The sequence below is a fragment of the Anomaloglossus baeobatrachus genome, chromosome 5 (genome assembly GCF_048569485.1).
Source record: "Anomaloglossus baeobatrachus isolate aAnoBae1 chromosome 5, aAnoBae1.hap1, whole genome shotgun sequence".
NCBI lineage: Eukaryota > Metazoa > Chordata > Amphibia > Anura > Aromobatidae > Anomaloglossus > Anomaloglossus baeobatrachus.
In genome coordinates, this window is record NC_134357.1 from 412545086 (window position 1) to 412558775 (window position 13690).

The window sequence follows — 13690 nt, forward strand, 5'->3', positions numbered from 1 at the left end:
CGCTTCCCAAAGTGTAGTTCTGATGACCGTTTTCCCTTTCCACCAGAGGTGGTCAAGGAGTGGTCTCATTCACCAAAGGTAGATCCTCCGGTGTCTAGAATCTCAGCCCGGACAGTTGTATCTGTGGCCGATGGCACCTCACTTAGGGATCCCACTGACCGCCAGGTTGACCTTCTGGCCAAATCTGTATATGAGGCGGCAGGAGCCTCGTTCTCCCCGTCTTTTGCAGCAGTGTGGGCTCTTAAGGCAGTCTCTGCTTCTCTTGCGGAGATACATTCCCTCGCCAGGGACTCTATGCCCGAAATGGTTGCCTTAACTTCCCAGGCTTCGGCTTTTTCATCCTATGCCATGTCTGCCATTCTGGAGGCTTCTCACCGCACGGCGGTGGCTTCCGCTAATTCCCTCGCGATCCGCAGGATCTTGTGGCTTCAAGAGTGGAAAGCAGACGCTTCTTCCAAGAAGTACCTTGCTGGACTCCCCTTTGCTGGGTCCCGGCTGTTCGGTGAACAACTGGATGAAATTATTAAGGAAGCTACTGGCGGGAAGAGTACTTCCTTGCCACAAACTAAAACCAGGAAACCTGTCCAGGGCAGAAACCAGTCGAGCTTTCGTTCCTTTCGTTCCTCTAACGGTTCATCCTCTAAGCCCTCAGCCTCGTCCACTAACTCAGCCAAGGATCGAAAGCCCAGCTGGCGCACGAAGCCGCGTCCTCAGAAAAACGGAGGAGCCGCTGCCACTAAGGCAGCCTCCTCTTGACTATCTGGCTGCGCCAGCAACGTCCTTGGTCGGTGGCAGTCTCTCCCACTTTGGCGACGTATGGTTTCAACACGTCTCCGATCAGTGGGTGCGGGATATCATCTCCCACGGCTACAGGATAGAATTTTCTTCCAGCCCGCCAAACAGATTTTTTCTGTCAACTCCCCCCTGCTCCAAAGCCGCCGCCTTCTCTCAGGCCGTGGCATCCTTGCAGGTCAACGGAGTAATTGTACCGGTTCCCGCCCGGGAACGGTTCAGAGGTTTTTACTCAAATCTCTTCCTAGTCCCCAAGAAGGACGGTTCCTTCCGGCCCATCCTGGACCTCAAGCTTCTCAACAAGCATGTTCAGGTGCGGCACTTTCGCATGGAATCTCTGCGATCGGTCATTGCCTCAATGACCCAAGGAGATTTTCTAGCATCCATCGACATCAGAGATGCCTATCTGCATGTACCAATTGCGGTTTCACACCAGCGTTGGCTACGTTTTGCAATCGGAGAGGAACATTTCCAATTCGTGGCTCTCCCCTTCGGGTTAGCCACGGCCCCTCGTGTATTCACCAAGGTCATGGCAGCAGTGGTTGCGGTTCTGCACCTCCAGGGGTTGGCAGTGATTCCTTACCTGGACGACCTTCTAGTCAAGGCTTCATCCAGTGCAGACTGTCAGCGGAGTGTCTCGCTCACTCTCGCCACGCTTATTCAATTCGGGTGGCTTGTCAATCTGCCCAAGTCCACTCTGACCCCGACCCAGAGACTTACGTACCTAGGGATGCAATTCGAGACTCTGCCGGCACTTGTGAAGCTGCCCTTAGTCAAACAGCAGTCCCTCCATCTGGCGGTGCGCTCTCTGTTGAGGCCCCGCCGTCATTCCATCAGGCACCTCATGCAGGTGCTGGGTCAGATGGTGGCGTCAATGGAAGCGGTTCCCTTTGCCCAGTTCCATCTGCGTCCTCTGCAGTTGGACATTCTCCGCTTTTGGGACAAGCGGACCTCTTCCTTGCACAGGCTAGTGGCTCTGTCGCCACAGACCAGGAGCTCTCTTCAGTGGTGGCTTCGGCCCCTCTCTCTGTCTCAGGGACGCTCCTTCCTGACCCCATCCTGGGTGATCCTCCCACGATCCTCAGGCCTTGGCAGCGGATGCGCTGGTTCAGGATTGGTCCCAGTTCCGTCTGGCCTACGTGTTTCCCCCTCTAGCTCTCTTGCCCAGAGTCCTGCGCAAGATCAGAATGGAGGGCCGTCGGGTCATAATCATTGCTCCAGACTGGCCCAGGCGAGCTTGGTACCCAGACCTGCTCCGTCTGTCCGTAGAGGTGCCGTGGCATCTCCCGGACCGCCCAGACCTTCTCTCTCAAGGTCCGTTTTTCCGCCAGAATTCTGCGGCTCTCAGGTTGACGGCGTGGCTCTTGAGTCCTGGATCTTGACGACTTCAGGCATTCCTTCCAAGGTCATCTCCACTATGACTCAGGCTCGGAAGTCTTCCTCGGCCAGGATTTACCACAGGACTTGGAGAATTTTCCTGTCCTGGTGTCGCTCTTCCGGCCATGCTCCTTGGCCGTTTTCTTTGCCGACCATCCTGTCCTTTCTACAGTCCGGTCTACAGCTAGGACTATCCCTCAATTCCCTCAAGGGACAGGTCTCTTCTCTGTCAGTGTTGTTCCAGCGGCGTATCGCCCGACTGGCCCAGGTGCGCACCTTCATGCAGGGCGCATCTCACATCATTCCTCCTTACCGGCGGCCTTTGGATCCCTGGGACCTTAATCTGGTCCTCACGGCCTTACAGAAACCCCCCTTTGAGCCGCTTAGGGAGGTTTCTTTGTTTCGACTTTCACAGAAAGTGGTTTTTCTGGTGGCCATAACTTCTCTCAGGAGAGTCTCTGATTTGGCTGCTCTCTCTTCGGAGTCACCTTTTTTGGTTTTTCACCAGGACAAGGTGGTTCTCCGTCCGACTCCGGACTTTCTTCCTAAGGTGGTTTCCTCTTTCCACCTTAACCAGGACATTTCATTGCCTTCCCTTTGTCCGGCCCCTGTGCATCGATTTGAGAAAGTGTTGCATACTTTAGATCTGGTGCGGGCGCTCCGGATCTATGTGTCACGCACCACCGCTCTCAGGCGGTGCACCTCTCTTTTTGTGCTAACCACAGGTCAGCGCAAGGGTCTCTCGGCTTCTAAACCGACTTTGGCTCGTTGGATTAGGTCGGCCATATCCGATGCCTACCAATGTTCTCAGGTGCCTCCCCCGCCGGGGATTAAGGCGCACTCGACCAGAGCTGTCGGTGCCTCTTGGGCTTTCAGGCACCAGGCTACGGCTCAGCAGGTCTGTCAGGCTGCCACTTGGTCTAGTCTGCACACCTTTTCAAAGCACTACTAAGTGCATGCTCATGCTTCGGCAGATGCGAGCTTGGGCAGACGCATCCTTCAGGCGGCTGTCGCCCATTTGTGAAGTTAGGTTTTGCCTACTTCTCAGTTTCTGTTTATTTCCCACCCATGGACTGCTTTGGAACGTCCCATGGTCTGGGTCTCCCATAAGGAACGATAAAGAAAAAAAGAATTTTGTTTACTTACCGTAAATTCTTTTTCTTATAGTTCCGACATGGGAGACCCAGCACCCTCCCTGTTGCCTGTTGGCAGTTCTTGTTCCGTGTGTTTTCACCGGCTGTTGTTGTAGACAGAGGTACCGGTTATTCCGGTTTTTACCCTATCTCTACTTGTGGGTGGATGTCCTCCTTCAGCTTTTGCACTAAACTGACTAGATTTGTCATCCAGGGGGTGTATATGCTCGGAGGGAGTAGCTACACTTTTAGTGTAGTACTTTGTGTGTCCTCCGGAGGCAGAAGCTATACACCCATGGTCTGGGTCTCCCATGTCGGAACTATAAGAAAAAGAATTTACGGTAAGTAAACAAAATTCTCTTTTTTCCCTCTTTTAATTATAAAGGTTAAAGGGGTTCTTCTCTTTCAGGAAATTTTGTTCCCTGGTGCAGTTTCCTATAAAAAAACAAACTGCACTTTACTCACTGTCCACGGGTCCAGCGCTGAGTCTCCACCATTGCTTCTGGTGTTTGGCTTTTACTGTGCTGTCGTATTATCAGCGCAGGAGTCAATCAGTGGCCACTGAGTAGGGCATTTAATCTACACTGGCTGAGTCCACTGATTTATAATTATCCTTCGATATGATGTATCTTTCGATGTGATGTCAGCACCAATGCTAGATGCTGAACTTAATAGCGGAGACTTAAGGGTACTTTACACGCTACGACATCGCTAGCGATCTCATTAGCGATGTGAAATTCTAGATCGCAAGTGCGACCTTTCGAGAGCGCACATAGGTCATTTTACGCATGTGCGATCTCAAAAGATCGCAATTGCGATCTAGAATTTCACATCGCTAATGAGATCGCTAGCGATGTCGCAGCGTGTAAAGTACCCTTTAGCCTGGGTAGAAATTATATCACTTTTATTTGTACACCAAACTGCACTGCAAGAAGACGATTTCCTTATAAGTAGAGATGAGCCACCCCCTAGCGTTCGTGTTCGGTTTGGTTTGCCGAACGCAGGCTCCGTTCGACGAACCGTGTGACGAACCACTCGAACCCCTTTGAAAACAATGGGAGGCAAACACAAACACATAAAAACACATTATACATGTACACATACAGTTAATAAACATTGCCATAACACTTACAGGTCCCCGCGACACGTCCTGCACTCTGTCTCCCGCCGCTTTTCCTTCCGATAATCGCTGCGTCCTTCTGGTAGCCAGCACTGATGATAGGACGTTCCGTGATGTCAAAAAAAGCATGTAACCAGTCACGTGTCTATTATTTCATTGGCTACAGACTGGTCACATGGCTATGATGTCATGCTAGGTCCTGTCAATGCATCTCTCTTGTACGCGGTGTTCATTTGTGTATCTCCGTGTACCGGCGAGATGCTTGGGCACATGGTTGGCTTCCCTGTTCTTGCATGTGGGCGCTCTTTACAGAGTCAGCCACATGCAAGGACTGGCTGCCACAGCCGGTGAATTGCGGCACCAGGAATCACGTGATCGGAGCACCGTTGCTATGGTAACCCGCCTGTCAGCGGTGACGTCACTGCTTACAGCACGCAGCTTCTGCTTACTCACTGAGTGATTAGACTGCATGGGAAGCAGCAGCGTTCTTCCTCCCATGCTGTGCTGCCTGATGTAGCACAGCTGCATGGGTTGAAGGGAAAGAAGACAGAGGACCATGGATCGTGGAGGGGTGAGAGGGAGTAATAAACATGGAGTCTCTAAGTATGTCTGTGTATTTATTTCTATTAAAGTATTTTTTCTCTGTGTGGTGTCTTTTTTTTAACCCTTTATTGGAGATTCTTAATGGCTGGGTCAAACTTGCCTGACATTAAGAATCTCTGGCTTAATACTAGCTAGTAAAACAAAGCTAATATTAACTCATTATTACCCAGCAAGCCACCTGGCTTCAGGGCTGCTGGTAAAGTTGGATTTAGCGCCAGATGATGGCGCTTCTATGAAAGCGCCATTTTCTGGGGCAGCTGCAGACTGTAATTTGCAGCAGAGGGGCCCAGAAAGCTCGGGCTAACCTGTGCTGCGGATTCCAATCCCCAGCTGCCTTGTTGTACCTGGCTGGACACAAAAATGGGGCGAGTTTTTTTTTTTAATTATTAAATGAAATTCATGAAATAATTAAAAAAAGGGCTTCCCTATATTTTTAGTTCCCAGCCGGGTACAAATAGGCAGCTGGGGGTTGGGGGCAGCCCGCACCTGCTTGCTGTACCTGGCTAGCATACAAAAATATGGCGAAGCTCACGTCATTATTTTTTTTTTTTTTAGTTTTTTTGGGAAAAAAAATAAATGCTTCCCTGGATTTTCCATTGCCAGTGAAGGTAACACCAAGCAGTGGGGGTTAGCAGCCAGTAGCTGCTTGGATTACCCTTAGCTAGCAATACAAAAAATGCAGCGGGAGCCCATATATATATTTTTAATTATTTATTTAAATAACTAAAAAAAAAAATGGGCTTCCCTGTATTTTGATTGCCTGACATCACAGTACTGTAAAAATAAATCATTAAAAAAAAATGACGTAGCGCTCCGCGGTATTTTTGATTCTCAGCGCAGATAAAGCAGACAGCTACGGGTTGCCACCCCCATCTGCCTGGCGTTACCTTGGCTGGCAATCAAAATGCAGGGAAGCCCATTAATTTTTTTTATTTAAAAAAATAGTTTAAAAAAAAAAAATTACGCGGGGTCCCCCCATTTTTGATAGCTAGCTAGGGTAAAGCAGACGGCTGTAGCCTGAAAACCACAGCTGGCAGCTTTACCGTGGTTGGTGATCCAATGTGGAGGTCACCCCAGGCTCTTTTTTTATAATTATTTCCTAAATATTAATAATTACAAAAAAAAAAGTAGGGTCCCCCCCAAATTGTATCACCAGCCAAGGTAAAGCGGACAGCTGTGGTCTGGTATTCTCAGGGGGGGAAGGTCCATAGTTATTGGCCCTTCACAGCCTAAAAATAGCAGGCCGCAGGCACCCCAGAAGTGGCGCATCCACTAGATGCGCCAATCCTGGCGCTTCACCCCAGCTCATCCCGTGCCCTGGTGCAGTGGCAAACGGGGTAATAAAAGGGGTTAATACTAGCTGTAAGGTCACCTGACATCAAGCCCAGTTTGTGATGTCATGGCGTCTATCAGATACCCAACATCACAAACTGTCAGTACTAACAAAAAAAATTAGACAGAAAAAAATGTATTTGAAAAAACACTCCCCAAAACATTCCCTCTTTCACCAATTTATTGTAAGGAAAAAAGAATAAGGGGGTCCCACGACGACACTGGATCATCTAGAATATGGGGGGACACGCTCAGGGAACGTATCCCCCTTTTTCTAGGAGTGCAGACCCTCCATGTGAGGAGTGTGGGTGCAATGAATCTGCACCCACTCTCCCCGGGTCCACAGTAGCAGAGTCCATGTTGCTACCAAAGCTGCAATGCCCTGCTCATGAGGTAAGGGCATGCCTAATCAGGAGAACTATTCTATATTTACAAATATTGGTATTTGCTGATATTATTGCTATTCCACCTACTATATATTTGGGATAGTATCTTGGAGATGGAATACCCCTTTAAGTCCAATTATCCTGCTGAATGAATACTAAACAGAGCTTGCTATTTAGACATGTTTTCTTGTGGCGTATAACGGACTCTCATGTTTGGTAGTCGTTCAGCAGGGCAACTATAAAATCAAATACCTCTTTTTGGAAATGTAGTATAGGTCTCCTGATCAACTATGTTCCTTACCTCATGAGCAGGGCATTGCAGTTGCTTACAGATGTATGGTTACCACCACTCACAGTGTCTGAACACAGGAAGCTGAGCTGACAGCCGCTCTCTGCATGCGGCAGCGTCTATTGTGAAGGAGGGGGCCGCGGGGGATCAACGCTGCACAGGTACCGTGGGACACCGGGGAACACCGGTGGGGTTATAGGGGGTGACCTGGCAGGGCCTGCGGAGGAGTTTTCTGTCGCATGTGTCATGGCACGGGGCAATCATGGGGAGCACGGGGCAAACATGTGGAGCACGGGGCAAACATGTGGAGCACGGGGCAAACATGTGGAGCACGGGGGAAGCATGTGGAGCACGGGGGAAACATGTGGAGCACGGGGGAAACATGTGGAGCACGGGGGAAACATGTGGAGCACGGGGGAAACATGTGGAGCACGGGGGAAACATGTGGAGCACGGGGGAAACATGTGGAGCACGGGGGAAACATGTGGAGCTCGGGGCAAACATGTGGAGCTCGGGGCAAACATGTGGAGCTCGGGGCAAACATGTGGAGCTCGGGGCAAACATGTGGAGCTCGGGGCAAACATGTGGAGCTCGGGGCAAACATGTGGAGCACGGGGCAAACATGTGGAGCACGGGGCAAACATGTGGAGCACAGGGCAAACATGTGGAGCACGGGGCAAACATGTGGAGCACGGGGCAAACATGTGGAGCACGGGGCAAACATGTGGAGCACGGGGCAAACATGTGGAGCACGGGGCAAACATGTGGAGCACGGGGCAAACATGTGGAGCACGGGGCAAACGTGGAGCACGGGGCAAACATTTAGCACACGGGGCAAACATACAGAGCACGGGGCAAACATGGAGCGCACGGGGCAAACATGTGGTGCATGGGGCAAACGTGGTGCACAGGGCAAACATGTGGTGCACGGGGCAAACATGTGGTGCACGGGGCAAATATGGGGAGCACGGGGCAAACATGGGGAGCACGGGGCAAACATGGGGAGCACGGGGCAAACATGGGGAGCACGGGGCAAACATGGGGAGCACGGGGCAAACATGGGGAGCACGGGGCAAACATTTAGCACACGGGGCAAACATTTAGCACACGGGGCAAACATACAGAGCACGGGGCAAACATACAGAGCACAGGGCAAACATGGGGAGCACGGGGCAAACATGGGGAGCACGGTTAAACATGAAGCGCATGGGGCAAACATGAAGCGCACGGGGCAAACATACAGAGCACGGGGCAAACATACTGAGCACGGGGCAAACATGGAGCGCACGGGGCAAATATACAGAGCACGGGGCAAACATACAGAGCACGGGGCAAACATACAGAGCACGGGGCAAACATACAGAGCACGGGGCAAACATACAGAGCACGGGGCAAACATACAGAGCATGGGGCAAACATACAGAGCACGGGGCAAACATACAGAGCACGGGGCAAACATACAGAGCACGGGGCAAGCAAACAGAGCACGGGGCAAGCAAACAGAGCACGGGGCAAGCAAACAAAGCACGGGGCATACATGGCTGCAAGGATGGGAGAAACATACAAAGATGGGGGAAACATTGCTGCAAGGATGGGGGTAAACATGGGTGCAAGAATGGGGGGAAACATGGCTGCAAGGATGGGGGAAACATGGCTGTAAGTATGGGGGGAAACATGGCTGCAAGAATGGGGGGAAACATGCAAGGATGGGGTACATTTAGCAGGAAGTGGAACATGCCAGTAAGGGGTACATTTACCAGGATGGGGGATACATTTACCAGGATGGGGGGAAACATGAAAGGATGGGGGGAAATATGCCAGGATGGGGGTACATGAACATGCCAGGATGAGGACAAATGCCAGGATGGGGAACATTTAGCAGGAAGGGTGACATTTATCATGATGAGGTACATTTACCAGGATAAGGGAACATGCCTGGATGAGGTACATTTACCAGGATGGGGTCATTTAACAGCATGGGGGAACATGCCAGGATGGGATACATTTACAATAATGGGGTACATTTACCAGGATGAAGAACATTTACCAGAAATGGGGTACATTTACCAGAGTGGAGGACATTTACCAGGAATGGGGTACATGCCGGGATGGAGGAACATTTACCACGATGGGGCCATGATGGGGACAAATATACCAGAATGTAGGAAATATATATCAGGATGGGGACATGTTTACCAGGAAGTGGCCAGGAAAGGGGACAGAACTACACAATGAAGGGAGAGGGGAGCAACTCGCAGGTCTTTATGGGATTTCAGGATGTTCAGAAATGTAGATGTGGATTACAGGGTGACATCTGATTGCATTCCATGCTAAAATCTCTGTCTAATATGCTGCAATTTTTTTCCAGAGAGATCAATCCAACTGCTGTGTCTGGAAAGGGCAAGGGCTCAGCTTCAATGTGTGGTAAGCATGAGCGTGATGCCCTCTGCTGAAGAGAAGACTGCAAAGGTAAGGTTACAATCAATTATTTACATAATAGGATTGGTTGGCACGTCGGAAAAAAAAATGGGTTTAGGGCTACAGTTTGGGCACTCGGCCTGTAAAAGGTTCGCCATGACTGCTCTAGTCTTTCCATGGACGCAGTTTCGCCTACCCTACATCTTCCCTCCGTTTCCTCTCATTCCGAGAATAATCAAGAAAATTAAAGCGGAGGGAATCCCGGTGATCCTCGTGGCCCCGGATTGGCCCAGGAGAGCCTGGTACCCAGAGCTTCTCCTACTTCTCGGCGACACTCCCTGGTGTCTTCCCGACCACCTGTTTCTTCTGTCGCAAGGTCCAATATTCCACCATAATACAGCACAGCTGCATTTGACGGCGTGGCACTTGAATCCTTGATTCTAGCCAAGTCAGGTCTTTCTTCTAAGGTAGTTCATACCATGCTTAATGCTCGGAAGCCCTCCTCCGCCAGTATCTATCACAGGACCTGGAAGACCTATCTTCCTGGTGTGACCGTCATAATCGGTTGCCCCTTGCCTTTTCAATCCCTAATGTTCTTGCCTTTCTGCAAGACGGTCTGGACTCGGGACTGGCTCTCAGTACCCTTAAGGGACAAGTTTCTGCCTTGTCAATATTCTTCCAGAAGCAGCTGGCTTCTCGTCCTCAGGTCCGTACCTTTCTTCAAGGGGTAGCGCATTTGGTCCCTCCTTATCGCCACCCCTTAGATCCCTGGGATCTGAATCTGGTTCTCGGAGCTCTTCAGCTTCCTCCCTTCGAACCTCTGAGAGAAATCTCTCTTCAACGACTGTCTTGGAAGGTTGCCTTTTTAGTCGCCATTACCTGTATCAGGCGAGTGTCCGAACTTGCGGCCCTTTCCTGTCGTTCACCTTGCCTGATATTCCATCATGATAAGGTGGTCCTTCGGCCTTCCCCCGCCTTTCTTCCGAAGGTCGTATCTTCTTTCCACTTAAACGAGGACATTGTGTTGCCGTCATTCTGCCCGGCCCCGGTCCACTCCTTTGAAAAAGCCCTTTACACTCTAGATCTTGTCAGGGCTCTGCGGATCTACATCTCCAGAACAGCGCCGTTACGCAAATCCGATGTCCTCTTCATCCTCTCAGAAGGACACAAAAAGGGCAACCAGGCTTCTAAATCCACGATTTCTCGAGGGATCAGGACTGCTATCTGTGAGGCTTACAAAGCACGAGGTTTTGTTTCTCCTCAATCTGTGCGGGCCCACTCTACGCGAGCAGAAGGTGCTTCCTGGGCTATCCGCCATCAGGCTTCGGCGGCCCAACTTTGCAAGGCCGCTACCTGGTCCAGTGTGCACACGTTAACAAAATTCTACAGAGTGCATACGCATGCCTCCGCGGATGCTGCTCTTGGCCAATGCTTGTGGTTTTTTTTTACAGTGTTTTGATATGTGTTCACTGCAGTTGCAGTTGTTAGCTCTTAGGGGTACTTTGCACACTACGACATCGCAGGTGCGATGTTGGTGGGGTCAAATTGAAAGTGACTCACATCCGGCATCGCAGGCGACATCGTAGTGTGTAAAGCCTAGATGATACGATTAACGAGCGCAAAAGCGTCGTAATCGTATCATCGGTGTAGCGTCAGCGTAATCCATCATTACGCTGACGCGATGGTCCGATGTTGTTCCTCGCTCCAGCAGCAGCACACATCACTGTGTGTGAAGCTGCAGGAGCGAGGAGCGAGGAACATCTTCTACCGGCGTCACCGCGGCTCCCGTAGGATATGCGGAAGGGAGAAGGTGGGAGGGATGTTTACATCCCGCTCATCTCCGCCCCTCCGCTCTTATTGGCCACCTGCCGTGTGACGTCGCAGTGACGCCGTACGAGCCGCCCCCTTAATAAGGAGGCGGGTCGCCGGCCAGAGCGACGTCCCAGGACAGGTGAGTCCATGTGAAGCTGCCGTAGCGATAATGTTCGCTACGGCAGCTATCACAAGGATATCGCAGCTGCGACGGGGGCGGGGACTATCGCGCTCGGCATCGCAGCATTGCCTTGCGATGTCGCAGCGTGCAAAGTACCCCTTAGTCTGATGTTATACACTGTTAATAGTTCAGTTCCCACCTAGGGACTGCTTTGGGACGTCCCACTGTCTGTGTCCCCCAATGAAAAGGCGAGAAAGGAAATTACATTTTTGTGTACTCACCGTAAAATGTCTTCCTTGGAGCCTTTCATTGGGGGACACAGCTCCCACCCTTGTGGTTTTGGTTGTCCTTCTCCTACTGCTTTTACACCAAACTGAGCTAGTTTCCTGTCTAGCTAGGGTATATGCTGGGGGGGAGGAGCTAACACTTTTTCAAATCTAGTGTCACGCCTCCCTGGAGACACCATAATACCCACTGTCTCTGTCCCCCAATGAAAGGCTCCAAGGAAGACATTTTACGGTGAGTACACAAAAATGTCATTTTTTGATAGCCAGCTAGGGTAAAGCAGACGGCTGCAGCCTGCAGACCACAGCTGGCAGCTTCACCTTGGCTGGTAATCCAAAACTGAGGGCACCCCACGCTGTTATTTTAAATGAAATAAATAATTAAAAAAAAAAAACACGTGGGGGTCCCCCAAAATTGGATCACCAGCCAAGGTAAAGCGGACAGCTGGGGTCTGATATTCTCAGACTATGGAGGTCCATGGTTATTTGACTCTCCTCAGCCTAAAAATAGCAGACCGCAGCCACCCCAGAAGTGGCGCATCCATTAGATGCCCCAATCCTGGTGCTTAGCTCCAGCTCATCCCATTGCCCTGGTGCGGTGGCAAACGGGGTAATATATGGGGTTAATACCAGATGTGTAATGTCACCTGGCATCAAGCCCTGGGGTTCGTGATGTCAGGCATCTATCAGATACCTGACATCACCAACCCAGTCAGTAATAAAAAAAAAAATAGACGACAAACACATTTTTATTTGGAAAAACACTCCCCAAAACATTCCCTCTTTCACCAATTGATTAGAAAGAAAAACAAATCCATATCTGGTGTAATACAAGGGGTTCCCATGACGATCCATACCATAAAAATCAAAATCAAATGTTTCAAATCAAATCTTTATATAGCGCTAACATATTCCGCAGCGCTTTACATACATCAGGAACACTGTCCCCATTGGGGCTCACAATCTAAAGTCTTTTGGAGTGTGGGAGGAAAACAGAGTACCCGGAGGAAACCCACGCAAACACTGGAAGAACATACAAACTCCTTGCAGATGGTGTCCTTGGTGGGATTTGAACCCAGGACCCCAGCGCAGTGCTAACCACTGAGCCACCGTGCCGCCCTAACATTGACATAGTCAATGTCCCAGTCAATGAAGAACAGAATGTTCCATATTGTCTGGGAGAGCAATGCAGTGACCTGAGCTAACATCAATAGGTCAGCCCAGGTCACTGCAGGGCATGACAAGTGCTGCTGTCAGGAGGATAGCGAGGTACATTACCTGCGGTGATCGCTGCACTCCTGATAGCAGAGCTGTCACTGAGTTCAATGACCGCCACCTTCACAACCAGTATCGCGGGTGCCTGTGATATCACCGCTAGTGACAGTCTCGGGTCGGCAGCGAGAGGAGATGTGACAAGCGGCGGCTATGGAGGACAGTGACAGCGCTGACGTCGGGAGAGCAGGACTTCATCACCGCAGGTAAGGAATTTCACTAACCTCCTGACGGCAGCGCTTGTCATCCCCGCGGCTGCTGTCACTGCAGTGTGGGCAGCTGCGGACACATTACAGTGCCAGCAGCTGCAGACACTGCTGAGCGGACAGCCGCGGGGCTGAGGCTGGAGCGAGACACAGATTGCAGCGGCATCCAACGGAAGTCACACGGAAGTGCTTCTGTGTGGCTTTCGGGGATTTTTGCACAAGTAGCCAGGGTAAACATCGGGTTATTAAGCAAAGCGCTTTGCTTGGATACCCGATATTTACCTTGGTTACTAGCGTACCGCAGGCTGCCAGCGATGGCTCCCTGCACACTGTAGCAGCTGTAAAAAGCCACGCTTTTGCTGATCGAACCGTTCTCGAACGTAACTCGAACTGCCGAACTTTTAGCAAATCGTTCGAGTTCGTCGAATGACTCGAACACCCCCCAAAATCACTCGAACAAGAAATTGGCAAACCTTGAACATCGCTCATCTCTACTTATAAGCAAATGATTAGTAAAAACTAAAAGTTACGATTAGACTTATTGT

The 13690-nt window shown here is 50.6% G+C and overlaps 1 protein-coding gene across 2 annotated transcripts in view; it reads left to right on the forward strand.

Moving 5' to 3' along the window:
• The window catches only part of MEIOC (meiosis specific with coiled-coil domain), a 201684-nt gene that overhangs the window by 78114 nt on the left and 109880 nt on the right, over window positions 1-13690 (forward strand). The window lies entirely within an intron of this gene.